Below are 12,803 nucleotides of genomic sequence, written 5' to 3'. Positions count from 1 at the left end.
TATTCTCACCTGATATTACTTCCCCTTTTGTTTAAACCTCAGAGAAATGGGCATAAGAAAAAAAAAATTGTGCATACAAGAATTTCTAGTCTCTTTCTCCATCATTGCCTTCACTTTGTTTTCGAGGATGAGAGCTTGCGGCGATTCCAGAGGAGTGACTGGAATGTAATCTGGGAGGATTGATGAACAGGAGGCATCATCCAACCATGAGAGCTTTTACCACCCAACACTCCGAGCTGTATTGCTGCCACATTGCCCAATGGCAATGTGGCAGCAGCTGGAGTAGGGGCTTGATGATTTCAACATCCTCTGCTTCCCTACCAGGTGTTGCCTAGTTAGGCGCAAAACAGGGAGCCTGACCTCCAGCCTTTCTCGAAGTAGAGGGTCATGGAACCATAGGTCTTGATCTGGGCTTTGTCATTGTCTTCTTTGAGGCTACATTTGCTGGGTCGGGAGGCAGCAACTTTTTGTGCAGTTGATCTTGAGGAGTTACAGCCTTTAAAGGTAACTGCCCTGTGGATGAGGGAGTCATGACTCTCTTTCCTCCACTTCTCAACGGTCTTCTCAATCTCTTCCACCGGATAGAGGGTCAAGATGTCCAGGATTGGTGCATTCCTTAGTGAGAGTGCTGCTTCCTGTCCCACTTGGCTGGAGAAACATAAGCTTCTGCATTTCTCTACTGATTGGCCACTGATGAACTAAGAAAGTCACTGCCTTTGTCACTGCCTTGGCCCCTGAGAGTATGAGGTCAGTGAATTTCTCCTTCATTGCGGGACCCAACAAATCCATGGATGTAGAGAAAAACACCAAGGCTCCCGACCAGTGTCGATCCAGCCGGTGACCTGCAGATTCGACAATGCTGCCGATTCTGTGGCTGTGGATTTGGCAGCCAACAAGGAAGTGCCCTCGTACTTCAGTCAGTCTACTGTTGTGCCTGTTGTCAGAGCAGTCACTGCAAGATCTATTGGAAGAGAGGGTTAGAGCGGCCTCATCCAGGACATAAAACTTTCGTTGTCGAAAGAGGGCTGGAGGCAGGATCGTAGTGGATATACTCGATCGAAGTGAATTCTTAGGTCGGTGACCCAAGAGTTTACCCAAACAAGTGCATCTCACACAAAACTTGACCATGGAAGCTCAAGCAGAGGCCTGGAGGCTTCAAGGGCATTGAAGCAACGACCAATCACAGTCATGCTGTCCTTGAGCGGCTCCGTGGCTATTTCTTCAAGTTCGTTCAACTCCTTGATGAATGAGAGAACTCTGAGGAAGGTTGAAGTTTCTGACCCCAGGTTATCTATCTCCATTGGGAGGAGACCCACACTAGGAAAACCTTCCTTTACCCGAGATTCCTCTCCTCTCCCGAGTAGCAGGGTCAACAGAGGTGTTAGAAGATCTCTATCTCCCTAAGGAGTGAGACTTCTTCATCTCCGCGATTTGTGCTACGCCATGCTTTTAGATGCTGCACATCTGGGTAAGGTGCGCCAGGAGGAGGTGTGTCTGACTGAGGCACATCTTGATGAAGTGCATCTGGATGACGCACGTCTGTGCAGCCCTTCAAGGTGAGGCCCGTCTGGTTAAGATGAGTCTGGGTAAGACATGGGTGAGGTGCGTCTGGATGAAAAACCCCTAGTTGAGAAGCATGTGGATGAGGCACGAGTCGACATCTGGTAGAAGCTTGTCTGTGTTCTTCTGGATGATGAAGAGGAGAGATTGACTCGCAATCTTGCACTCTGACGTCGCTAAAAGCGAAATGATTGCAAACTAAGTCGGGCTATCAGCAATGTAAAGCAATTGGTTTCCAATAAGCAAATTTAAGAAAATTGATTCAACACCACTTGGTAGGAGACCTGTTGCTGGTGTGTGTAGACAAAGAAGGAAACAGAATTCCTTCAGAAAGGAGCTTGTTCCTTCGACTTCAAGGAATTCTAACTAGGTGACAAAGGTGAGAATCCTGCATTCACCTTTGGCCAACTGATTGAGTTGTGGGAAACATGTTATCCTTAAGCATATCTCAAACTCAAAAACAACGTCTCAAGACGCTATAGTCATACCAGGAACAAAATCCAAGATTACCAAAGAAAAATGCTTGAATAAACTTGAAAACCTGCCAAAGTCTCCAACCAATGGAAGAATGCCTGTCTCTACTGACAGTTGCTACCAAAGTGACTATTTACACCTTGTTATAAAGTTTTAACTGCCATTTTCTCCAGCTTCACTGTTATCTCCTATGTAAAGGACAAAGATTTACATTTGTACCGGAACAATATTCTCTTCTATCTATCTTTTCTTGGAAACCTACCATTAGAGTAAAGAATTCCTTTCCTTAGATAGTACCCCATTATCAATGGAACTCGGCATCAGTATGCAACCTCAGTAACATAAGGTGCTGCAATTTCTTATATTTTGCCTAAATTTTCAATGTAGAGTATTTCCAAATTAGCTAACCATAGCAATATTGTGACATCGGTCTCTATTTCAATTAGATGTTCACCACCGTTACTTTGAAACAGTTCCACATAATTCATTGAGAAGAAGATAATTCCGCCTGCAATAGTTTTCACTTCTATAGTGTCAGTGTTTACAAGTTCATTTAGAAAATTTCTAAATGTATTTACAGAATTCTTAACAAATGATAATTAAGATTGCAAGATCACGTCTCATGTTTGAAAAACGATAAATTTTGGTGCCGGAAGATAATGACTTCATGGCTTCTCATAATGTTTGTACAAGTTAAGGTAAGCAGAGGTCACAGGTCCCAGTACGTAAGGACACAACAGTTTACATCAGGTTAGGCTCGGACAAGGTGTGACAATCAATCACGCCAATACTTAAACCAAAGCCTGATTTACGATTGGTTTTATTGTAGAATAATACAATATTAGTTAGGATATTGAGACTTCCATAATTGAATAGATATCTGCAAATACAGTATAGTATACTATTTTGAATCTCATACTGTATACTGTGCAGTACTAAAGTACTGTTGGAAACTACTACAGTATTAATGAAGTTACAGATTTCAATAAAAAAAAATTCCCATTTTGCTCTTATCATCACCTAAGCACCTGGTACGGAAATCTCCTCCCGCCAAACACTTCTGAAAAAAACTTATATGTGGTGCTTCACTCGTAAGTTATTTGTTCAAACAGAATAAAGGACTAAACGTTTTATATTCTACACCGCTTAGTTATTTGATTTCAATATTGGAATATACAATGTAATTAAAGTTCTTATTTCATCTATCATGTTAACAATGATAGGTTACGGTAGAAAAGCGTGGTACATTTAGTCTGATAATGGAAAATAGATGCTAAGTCCAATGTTAGAACAGAAGCTGGAGCACAAAGCTACAATTCAATCCTTTTTTAAGTGTGTATTCACCACTTTCTTAAGTTTGTATATCAATGGTTTTATTCAGTCAATTATACAATATTTTAAAGTATCAGGGTAGAAGTGATTTATTTTGTTGTTCTGTTTTATCTTATGTCGGCAAGATTAAATCTGGACCATATATCTGTTCAAAATTAATTAAAAATCACAATTCGAATATCACCGAAATAATAGCTCACTAGGCTAACCAGCGAAGCAAAACATGTTCTGCTTGCCAAAACATCAGAGCAATAAGATAATATTTAATTGCGAGAGCAACAAGTTACTGCAAGGCAAAGACCAATGAACCAAGTGATGAATTAGATAATTAAAATAACACCAAAATATCTAGCCCCAAGAGCGAACGCGCGTAGCAAAAACATGTTCCGCTTGCCTTAACATAGAAACGAGGTAATGTAAAATCCCAAGTGAAATGAACTACGGTGGAGCTAACACCATTATATAATCAAATACTATTAGCATAATTTAGTGTACCAACATACAGGTAAATACGCTCAATCAAGGATGGAGATTTTTGTAGTACAATGAACACAGATACGAACGTCTCCATAGAATATAGGTTGGGAAAAATCACATTCTCTATACGTCCTGAAGACCTGGAAAACCAAAGCTTCGATATTTTGATCATATTTCATTATTGTTACTGGGTTTGGATTGCTGTAGCTTTTTTTATTACAATGACAAGTTTTTACTTATAATGAACAGCATAAACAAAAAAGAAGTTTTTCCTAGGTTACGTTGCCCTGTAATACAGTAAAATAATACCAATAAGACTAGTAAATGGTGTATTTTTAGACGTTTCAAACATTATTGATAAAAATACCTAGCGCAAACCCATAGCCTTCCAGTTATGGTAATCAACCCATTATACTAAAAAAAATAGGTATTTGCAACACAAATCATTATTAAAAGCATTCAAAGCAATGAAATACACTATGTAAAGGCCTTATTTTTTACAAATTGTTTATTGTACTATTCTATGATTTTACATGTCATAAATTCAATTACAGAGATAAGGGGACTTCTCGTTGACCAAGGACATTAGTAGCTCTAAATAAGCACAGTTAAGAAATAATGTGGGAGAGCGTTAAGTCTTATTTCCTTCCTAGACAGCTTCCAGGTCTCCCAGCTGATTATTATGCCAATCAAACTGACAGGCAGGAAAGATTGACATTTTCCTACGGCAGACTCGCCTATCTTACACTGACCCCAACAGCCTGACTTATCTTTGGTTCCACAGAACTTATAAGGCTATTGCTCACCCTCCACTTTAATACTAATTTTACCTGTGTTGCAGAAATACTCATGACAGGACAATGTTACCTTAACTTATATTAGGAAAATACTGGAGCCGTATGTGTGGTGGTCTAATATGGAGCAAAGGGAGCGATCAGCTGACAAAAACAGTAACCTTGTTTGTTTACTATCTGGCGATGTCGTGTCAGTAGGGGCGTTTCTTTCGATGACATTTAAGGTTGAAAGGAAGCGTTCATTTCAAAATACAATGACCCAATGAAGTAACCCTGATTTATTCATTGGTTTAGTTAAGGAAGTCCGAGTTTATTCACTTGTGTCAATAAGGACACTACCGTTTAATCGTTAGTTTTATTAAGGAGCCTAACGTTCATTGATTTTAGTTTTCAGGGGTTATGACGTGGGGCATGCTATAACTACGAATAATAATAGTAATAAAAAATACGAAGAATCCAAATATTTATTTGGTAAAATTTTCCCGTCTCTGACTGTCTAGACTACTTGAAAATTATGCCTACTTGGGCTTCTCTAAAATACTTGAAAGGAATTGTAGACAATATAATGATCGAAAGTAGTTTGATGGCTGTTTCGAATTTATCAACTAGGGAATGGTAGTTAAACAAAAAGCTTGAATAATAATAATATAGTGAATAATTGCCGAAGGATTTTGGTTAGTAGTTCCATGATAATGGCTAATTATAATAACTGGACTTTTTTGGATTTTTTTTAGTCGATAGTGTACAGAGGACCACAACAGACTTCGTAACACCCCTCCCCACACACACACCTTCACACCTCGAACTTTCTATCTATCTCTCTACTTCATTGCTTTAGCTAGCAAACAGCAAAACACATTACTAATATATGGACCATAGGAGAACACTTTTATTAAGAGAGCTTCTAAGATAAGCAGTGAGTCACAGCCAATATTAACCTAGGCCTAGATATAATGTTAGAGGGACAAGTCCACTCAACTTCTGAGTCGAGACGAAACGATCCAGAGCAAAAGTAGAGAGATTTTGAATTTCATCATCCAGTTTCAACATACAAATATAGTCAGTAAATACAACAAAGTATGATTATATGTAATTCAAGTTTAGTGATTCACGCATGTATGATAGGCTATAATTTGAACTTGATAAATCTCTGTAGGCTAAACTTCTATCAGAGTTCCCACAACCAGAGGAATTATTTCAAGTTCCTTATCTGTCATTGTGTTATTTCCCGTTTATATCCATGAAGAAAATATAAAAAACTAAGACTTAAATCAATAAACTTACAAGAGCTCTCTTGTTCATGTGAAAAGTGATATTTTGATACTGGGTTTGCTGTCAACTTGCTTGCAAAAATATCCAACAAATGTTTAGTGTTCAACTAACTTAGTATCCCAATGAACCAAAATTTATGTGGCACTCTAAAGAATACATGAAATTTTTTTATTAGTTTTTATTAGATTCTTTTGAATACATTTTTTTTTTTTTTGTCTCCCATTTGCCAGTTTTCCACAATTTTGGTTTCTTTTCCAGGATGTCGAGGGTATCCAATCCAATGTTGTTAGTGTCTTCCCTTCCGTTTGCCTGTTTTTGTGATCTGCTTGAATTATAATTGGTCGTATGTAGACCTGTTTGAATGTCGAAACACAACAGAAAGCTTCGTGTGTTTTTGTCTGTCAGGATATAAGAACATGTTGCAATATGTGCAGACCTTTATTTGTCCCTTTGAAATAGAATAGACTAAGTCAGAGAGTGGGCGTGAGTATAAAGAACTTCAAAAAGGTGTTTTGATTAAAAAGGCACCACGTATAGAGAAGTGAGGGATGTAGATGAGTATTCAGAAAGTAGTGTGTGAGAGAGAGAGAGAGAGAGAGAGAGAGAGAGAGAGAGAGAGAATAAAAGGTTTTAGGTGCAAGAACTTGGTAGTTTTTGGAAAGGAATCTGGCTAGTTTTCATAGGAAAATCATGTGTGTGGGCGATCAGATATAAGAATTTGTAAGAGGTTGATTGGTCAGGTGAAAAGAATGAAAGCTGGTGTAAAAAGAATGAGTTTGAAGAGGCGAGAATAGAGAAAAACGAGACAGTGGAGTGGAAATGTATGACATAGACTGGAAACTTTGATAAGGAAGAAGTTTGGGGATGAAAATATAACTAAATGTAAGGTATTGATGAAAATGTTACTTGCTGCTGTACCTCCCAGTAAGTGTGAGTTTATGCATCTAAAAAAGAAGGGGAACGTGAGATGGGAAAATGAAAGATTGAAAGGGGATGATGTGTTGGAAACAGCGGAAGATCGTGAATTTTAAAGTGATTTGTATATGAAGAATGGAAGTAGTGTGTATGTTGGGAAGTAATTGGAGAGACAAGTGTCCCATAGCACAAGACGTATGAAGATGCACTGACGAGTAACACGACGAATGTTATGGCAAAGTTTCTGTCTTAATACTATGGGGATGAACGAAGAGACATGGAAACGAATTAATTTAATGGCAAAGTTGCCAAAGACAGAAATGTAAGTACGGTATAAAATGTGAACCCTATGTTCTTGCCTAAGTTCTGATGATTAGTAAAATCATGTAAAGGAAGTGATGGTTCGACGTTTGAGGGTGTATAGTATGGTCTGGATAAAGGATGAATTATCTTTGATCATCCCCATGGCTGTAAATTAATTAAGGGCGAAGGTAATTAGAGAAGTATGTAAGAAACCAGAAGAAATCGGATTGATGAACCCTAACAAGTATCGTAGGGAATTGAAACAATGTGTGTGATTGTTGTATTGCCTTTTCAAGAGATTTTGGTAGATGTGAGTCGGTTGTATAAGATTGTAGTGTGTTTACATTACGGAATGGAGAAAACTGTTGTATATCGTGGTGAAAGCGTGACAAAAGGTGAAAATGTTACATTTAGTGATTGGGTGGTGTTCATTATAATTGGGTTTTTTGAGAGGAAGTGTTATGATAGTAATTGTGAGAGGAGTGATGTGGATGGGGGTGACCAAACCAATAGACGAAAGATATGAAAATGTTGTTTATCTGGATATTCCAAAAGAGATTTTGTGTTTGTAAACATGGTAATAGTGGTAGACTGATTGTGTTCGTAAAGATAAAAGATGTACACTTAATTAACACAGGTGCACACATTTCCTTATTGAATGCTAGTATTGTACGGGAGGTAGAGAAATTAGAGGGATATTCCAAAATCCCTTTGGTAGAAGGCATTGGAGGGGCGCATCAGGATTTAAGGATTTTATTAACTCTAGCGATCCCTCTCAGGGTATGAGAGTACATTACAAAATATAAAAAAAATATAATTTGACTTACAATAATAGTGCAAGATGGCAGTGAAAAGAAGCACAACTACTTCTATTCACATATCTATACAATACTGTACATATATCCGTATACCCATATAAGCCATGTATAATGGGGGCATGAGCCCACATGGACTAGATAAAAAACTAATGATATATAACTAAAACTGTTTCATTATTATCTTTACAAACTTTTCTAGCTTGCACAATTCTCTCTTATTTTCTACTTTAAACAACTGACTTAACTTTATACTATTTGGTTTAGTGTAATAATATCTTTTTATAGACAATTCTCTGAGGCTACTAAAATGACACACCAGAGTATAATGATACTCATCGGCCAGTTCCTGGGTATTACACATTGGGCATGTTTTTGTCCCTTGGGAAGCCAAGTATCGCTTATCAGCGACAGGAAGCCTGTGGTTACCACAGCTAAATCTACTGAGATACTTCCAGTCATTATAATCCAGTTTGGTTAAATATTTGCTTAAGACTAATTCAGTCTTAAATACTTTATAGTTAGAGTATAACCTATTTTCATTAATTTCACATAATAAATTCTGCTTATTTATATCACAAATATAACAATGAGTTTAAGTCAAAATGGATTGTAAAAATTTAAAGTATTCTAGACAATTGTGGTCTATCTAATATCTGGAACAGCCAATGTGAATTTAATAGTAATTGGGTTAGGAAATGTGTTGTTCCAGATATTAGATAGACCATACTTATCTAGGAGACTTTTAATTTTTACAATCCATTTCGACTTGAGCTCATTGCTATCGTGCAACTTTCTTAACAGTAAATACATGGTGTGGGATAACTTATGTTGTTTATCTTGACTGATCCTTATCCAAAAGTTTACCATTCTCTTTTCCATTTTGCTTGTTAAACTAAATTGACCAAGTTCTCCGTAAGCCATACAATTTGCTGACTGTTTCTTTATTTGAAGAATACTTTTTAGATACTTTCTATGAAAAATTTCAACCTGGTCTAGCTTTTGGAACCCCCAAATTTCGCTTCCACATAAAAGAACTGGGGTGACCAAATGGTCAAAGAGTTCACATTTTATATCCTCTGGTAAGGACAGTTTTCTGTCTCTTACTCGATAGACTCTGTCTATCAACAAATTTCCTTTTCGTGGACCTAAAGAGGAGTCTCCCTACTGGGGCCTTTTCTCCGTTGCCATGACAGTCAACCTCTCCCCTTTTCCCCTGCTGTATTGCTTAGTGGCAGCAAGGGGGACCTGTCCCCCATTCAGTTATACGGGCATTGACTTGGTATTTGCTATGCAAATGCCAGCCCGTGGGATGCTTGGTATATTACCATTACCCCCCCCCCCCTGGGAACCAAATTCCAGGCTGCTGAATGAGGATAAACAGTTCACTCGAAACTACCACTACTTTTTGGACTTACATCATTAGCTTCGGCTATCTAAATTTAACGTAGTTTAAACCATTAACCTGTAAAGTAATATATTATCTAATTGTTTAATTGAACCCCTCTAGCATTAACGTAAACTACTTTAACCCTGTTCAGATTGCAAATCTCCTTTTCCAAATTTAAATTAGCCAATTTCAAATAACATTCTCTTACGGGCTGCCAATGCAAGAGCCCGTGTCTTACACAAGGTAAGGCAATCTACACACACCCACACAGTTTTCTGGCCTTTTTCAGCAGTCTATACATTACTCTCTGGGCCTGTGTAACCTGTTTATTTGTGGACTTGCAATATGAACCATTAAAATTAAAAGTTGCACCTAAATATACATAATCATCTACTACTTCCAGCTCTGCATTACCAAACATGAAAGGAGGATGAGATCTGACTTTGCCTCTGGAAAATATAACTATATTTGTCTTAGTGGTGTTGACTGTTAGGTGCCAGGATTCACAATATTCATACACAGCAGTTATAGCAATTTGCCAATCTTCAGCTGATTCAGTCATAACAATAGTATAATCATCATAAAAAAGACATAGATTCTTAAGAACACCTAAATATCGTCATCACTGAGGTTTTTCCGTATTTCAGAAGCACACAAATCAAGTCCTCTGTAGTTCCTACTAACAAATTGTTCAAAATAATTTAAGTACACAGCAAATAGAAGAGGCGACATGTTTTCTTCTTATCTTACACCAATATTACATGGGAAAAATTCTGAAATTGAATTACCTACTTTGACACAGGATTTAGCATTTTCATACATATTATATATAACAGTGATGACCTTACCATAAATGCCAGAAGAGATTAGCATACACCAAATCAAATGCGTTTTTTTTTTTCTTTTTTTTTTTTTTTTTTTTGTAATCTGCAAAGGCACAATAAATTCGTTTGTGTTTGAACAGGTATAAATCGATGAGAGAATGAAGAATAAATATATGGTCGCGTGTGCTGTAGCCTTCTCTGAATCCTACCTGTTCTATTCCTAAAATACCAGCACCCCTCTAAGTAGGCAGTGAGGCGGTCATTTAGACAAGCTGTAAAGAGTTTACCAACACAACTTAACAGTGTAATGCCACGATAGTTATCTGGGTCATCAATAGAACCTTTCCTTTTATACAGAGGTTTAATCATACCTATACGCCAGTCAGATGACACTATTCCGGTTGTTAGTAAAATATTAAACATCTTAACGGTCGGAATGAAGAAGAAGATTCCAACTTCCAAGATGTGCAGTGTAAGTATGATCCAAGAGAAACTTGAAACAACGAGTGGCTGATTAATCAATCACTTCCATAATTCCATTGGTGTGCCCACTTCTTTTCTGTACTTGGCAAAGGAAATGCCCCTCTTTGATGATGAGAATCTATTTTCACTATTGAATTAGGGAAGTTTTCCTTAACGACTTCCGGAACCGGTGTTGAAACCAAGAATTCCTTCTACGTGGCCTAACTATAAAAATAGTTAGCTGAATGAGTATCTTATATAATGGTTGTTTTCCTGGTTCTATCACACGGGAGTTCTACGCCCTCAGGACCAACAAGATTTGTTTATTGCATATATGCTTGGTTATATAGAGTATCACACAGCGTATTCCATGTTAATTAGCAAACGTTTGTAGAGACTAACGTATAGTAAGTGTGAAAATAAAAAAAAATGTTAATAGGTCACTGTTGGTGTTTCTCTTGTTGAGAAGCAAGGAGTCCGAACGGTGGAAGGTAAAACTTACACGTGTATATATATATATATATATATATATATACTATTCCATTGCAGAGTAAAGCCCTCAGATATATCTCACTTGCGTCTATTTATGGTCTTTCTATGTCTATCCACACCCGCAACTTTCTTAGTTCGTCAATCCATCGTTTTCTCTTCCTCCCCCAGCTTGTATTGCAATTGCTAGGACCCATTCTGTTATTAATGTCCATCTATTGTCTGTCATTCTCATTATATGTCCTGCCCATATCCATATCTTTTCCTTACATATTGTTAGAATGTCCTCTACTTTAGTTTGCTGTCGTATCCATGTCGTCTTTTTATTATCTTAGTGTTATTCCCATCAGCATTTTTTCCATAGCTCTTTACGTTATAGCTACTGTAGCTTATGATTTAATGCTTAAGTATAGCTCAAACTTGTTATGGATAAGTTAATACTGGCAGGACCATCTGATTAAATATTTTTCTTTTTAGAGAAATTGGCATTAATATTATCATTATTATTACTATTATTGATAGCTAAGCTACAACCCTAGTAGGAAAAGCAGGATCCCATAAACCTTAAGGGTTCCAACAGGAAAATAGCCAAGTGAGGAAAGGAAACAAGGAAATATATAAACTACAAGAGATATAATAACAATTAGAATAAGATGTTTTAAGATAATTAACAACATTGAATTAGATATATCATATAAACAATAAAAACTTCATAAAAATAAGAGGAAGAGAAACCACATAGAAATAGCCTACACGAGTGTACCATCAAGCAAGAGAACTCTAACCCAAGACAGTGGAGGACCATGGTACAGAGGCTATGGCACTACCCAAGATTAAAGAACAATGGATTTATTTTGGAGTGTCCTCCTAGAAGAGCTGTTTACCATAGCTAAAGAGTCTCTTCTACCTTTACCAAGAGGAAAATAGCCACTGAACAATTGCATTGCAGTAGTTAACCCCTTGAGTGAAGGACTGTTTGGTAATCTTAGTGGTGTCAGGTGTGTGAGGACAGAGGAGAATGTGAACAGAATAGGCCAGACTATTCGGTGTATGTGTAGGCAAAGACAAAATGAGCTGCAACCAGAGAGAGGGATCCAATGTAGTACTGTCTCGCCAGTCAAAGGATCCAATAACTCTCTAGTGGTAGTATCTCAACGGGTGGCTGGTGCCCTGGTCAACCTACCATTCATTTACTCCTTGTCTCTGAAGGACTTTCATTACTGCTGAAGTTTTAACAGAATAAAAATCTTTCCCATAGTCTATAAATTCCATACATAGTGGTTTGTCATACTCTGTTGTTTTTTCCATTAGCTGTTTAATTACATTGATATGCTCAGTTGTAGAGTAACCACGTCTAAAGCCTGCCTGCTCTTCTGGTTGGATAAACTCTAGCTTTCTATTCGACATAATATGATCTTTGCAAATATTTTATATATGACTGAGAGTAAACTTACTGGGCGGTAATTTTCAGGACTTTTGTGTCCTTTTTGTGATTTATTATAGTATATGTGTGTACATATATATATATATATATATATATATATAGAGAGAGAGAGAGAGAGAGAGAGAGAGAGAGAGAGAGAGAGAGAGAGACCTTGTGCTATTTTGGTGAAGTTCATGTGCAAAGGAGAGAGATCTTTAATTCAGGAAATGGCCATTAATTATGTCTAAATTCCTAAATAACGCAACACTATTT

At 37.3% G+C, this 12,803-nt stretch overlaps 2 protein-coding genes across 3 annotated transcripts in view; one reads left to right on the top strand and one right to left on the bottom strand.

The window, feature by feature from the left end:
• The window catches only part of LOC137652234 (vesicle-trafficking protein SEC22a-like), an 81,908-nt gene extending 76,979 nt beyond the window's left edge, over window positions 1-4,929 (bottom strand). The window contains exon 1 of the mRNA XM_068385474.1: window positions 4,711-4,929. The gene's annotated coding sequence lies outside the window, so the exon portion shown is untranslated. The remainder of the gene's footprint in view (window positions 1-4,710) is intronic.
• The window catches only part of LOC137652232 (sodium- and chloride-dependent GABA transporter 1-like), a 483,785-nt gene that overhangs the window by 330,246 nt on the left and 140,736 nt on the right, over window positions 1-12,803 (top strand). The gene's annotated exons all lie outside the window — the stretch shown is intronic.

Source organism: Palaemon carinicauda, chromosome 13 (genome assembly GCF_036898095.1).
Source record: "Palaemon carinicauda isolate YSFRI2023 chromosome 13, ASM3689809v2, whole genome shotgun sequence".
NCBI classification, from domain to species: Eukaryota; Metazoa; Arthropoda; class Malacostraca; order Decapoda; family Palaemonidae; genus Palaemon; species Palaemon carinicauda.
This window is presented reverse-complemented; position numbering and strand designations above follow the sequence as displayed.